Here is a 2,500-nt window from a genome sequence, read left to right on the forward strand (position 1 = left end):
GGGCCCTGGTGCGGGCGCTTGCCTCGACCACCATTGGCACACGCTCCGCCCTGGTGCGGCAGGTTGCCTCGACCACCATCGGCACACGCTGGGCCCTGGTGCGGGCGGTTGCCTCGACCACCATCGGCACACGCTGGGCCCTGGTGCGGGCGCTTGCCTCGACCACCATCGGCACACGCTGGGCCCTGGTGCGGCAGGTTGCCTCGAGCACCATCGGCACACGCTGGGCGCTGGTGCGGCAGGTTGCCTCGACCACCATCGGCACACGCTGGGCCCTGGTGCGGGCGCTTGCCTCGAGCACCATCGGCACACGCTCGGCCCTGGTGCGGTCGGTTGCCTCGAGCACCATCGGCACATGCTGGGCCCTGGTGCGGCAGGTTGCCTCGACCACCATCGGCACACGCTGGGCCCTGGTTCGGGCGCTTGCCTCGACCACCATCGGCAAACGCTCGGCCCTGGTGCGGTCGGTTGCCTCGAGCACCATCGGCACACGCTGGGCCCTGGTGCGGCAGGTTGCCTCGAGCACCATCGGCACACGCTGGGCCCTGGTGCGGGCGGTTGCCTCGACCACCATCGGCACACGCTGGGCCCTGGTGCGGGCGCTTGCCTCGACCACCATCGGCACACGCTGGGCCCTGGTGCGGGCGCTTGCCTCGAGCACCATCGGCAGACGCTGGGCCCTGGTGCGGCAGGTTGCCTCGAGCACCATCGACAGACGCTGGGCCCTGGTGCGGCAGGTTGCCTCGAGCACCATCGGCACACGCTGGGCCCTGGTGCGGTCGGTTGCCTCGAGCACCATCGGCACACGCTGGGCGCTGGTGCGGGAACTTGCCTCGACCACCATCGGCACACGCTGGGCCCTGGTGCGGCAGGTTGCCTCGATCACCATCGGCACACGCTGGGCCCTGGTGCGACAGGTTGCCTCGAGCACCATCGGCACACTATCGGCCCTGGTGCGGGCGGTTGCCTGGACCACCATCGGCACACGCTGGGCCCTGGTGCGGGCGCTTGCCTCGAGCACCATCGGCACACGCTGGGCCCTGGTGGGTTTAGGCACATGTTCAAATTTCTGCCGTGCCAATGCCATTTTTATGGCTTGTAAATTCATACAATGGTCCCCTAAGCCTTCACGTGAAGTTTCGTTGGAAGATGACTCGTTTTCTATTTTTCACGATTTTCGAAACTTTTTGCGGTTCGGGATTTTTTAAAATTTTTTTATAAGGATTTTTGGCCCCAAATTTTGTAGGCATGATCCTTCTATTTTTGTTGGCATGCACAAAAAAATTCAGCTAAAAACTCGAAGTAGAGAAGATTTTGTGACCGTTTGAAAAAAGTGTCCCCATTTCAGACACTTTAACGGCTACTGGTAGCAAACCTGTAAAATCTCAAATGCTCTTTAAGGGGGTGTGAATTCTCAGAGGTTTGATGAGGGATAGGGGGCCAACACAAGGCCAAGTACCAGCACCCATCGCACATCATGTGCGCACACCCCCCCGGCCCCCCTCCCAATCGCCGGAACCCCAATGCCGCCGGTCAGGTTCTCCGGCGGTACTCCGGCGATGCTCCGGCGATGCTCCGGCGATGCTGTCCCGAGTGAAAAAAATGCGGCACCAGCACATGCTGGAGCCAAGCATGGGCACCGTGGCTCAAAATCGAACTTCGGCCAAGGCCTCGACCATCAATGGCACATGATGACGCATGGTGATGGCACATGCATCGACCATCATCGGCATAGGCTGCCCTTCGGTACGGGCACTTGCCTCGACCGCCATCGGCACAAGCTGGGCCCTGGTGTGGGTTGTTGCCTCGATCACAATCGGCACATGCTGAGCCTTGGTGCGGGCGGTTGCCTCGAGCACCATCGGCAGACCCTGGGCCCTGGTGCGGCCGATTGCCCCGATAACCATCGGCACACGCTGGGCCCTGGGGCGGGCGCTTGCCCCCAGCACCATCGGCACACGCTGGGCCCTGGTGCGGGCGCTTGCCCCCAGCACCATCGGCACACGCTGGGCCCTGGTACGGGCGGTTGCCCCGAACACCATCGACACAAGCCGGCCCTTGGTGCGGGCTCCTGGCTCGACCACCATCGGCACACGCTGGGCCCTGGTGCGGGCGGTTGCCTCGAACACCATCGGCACACGCCGGCCCTTGGTGCGGCCGGTTGCCTCGACCACCATCGGCACACGCTCGGCCTTGGTGAGGGCGCTTGCCTCGACCACCATCGGCACACGCTGCGCCCTGGTGCGGGCGCTTGCCTCGACCACCATCGGCACACGCTCGGCCTTGGTGCGGGCGCTTGCCTCGACCACCATCGGCACACGCTGGGCCCTGGTGCGGGCGGTTGCCTCGACCACCATCGGCACACGCTGGGCCCTGGTGCGGGCGGTTGCCTCGACCACCATCGGCACACGCTCGGCCTTGGTGAGGGCGCTTGCCTCGACCACCATCGGCACACGCTGGGCCCTGGTGCGGGCGCTTGCCTCGACCACCATCGGCACAC

Source organism: Durio zibethinus, unplaced genomic scaffold (assembly GCF_047325235.1).
Source record: "Durio zibethinus cultivar Kanyao isolate XHJ-2024 unplaced genomic scaffold, ASM4732523v1 HiC_scaffold_387, whole genome shotgun sequence".
Classification (NCBI taxonomy): domain Eukaryota; kingdom Viridiplantae; phylum Streptophyta; class Magnoliopsida; order Malvales; family Malvaceae; genus Durio; species Durio zibethinus.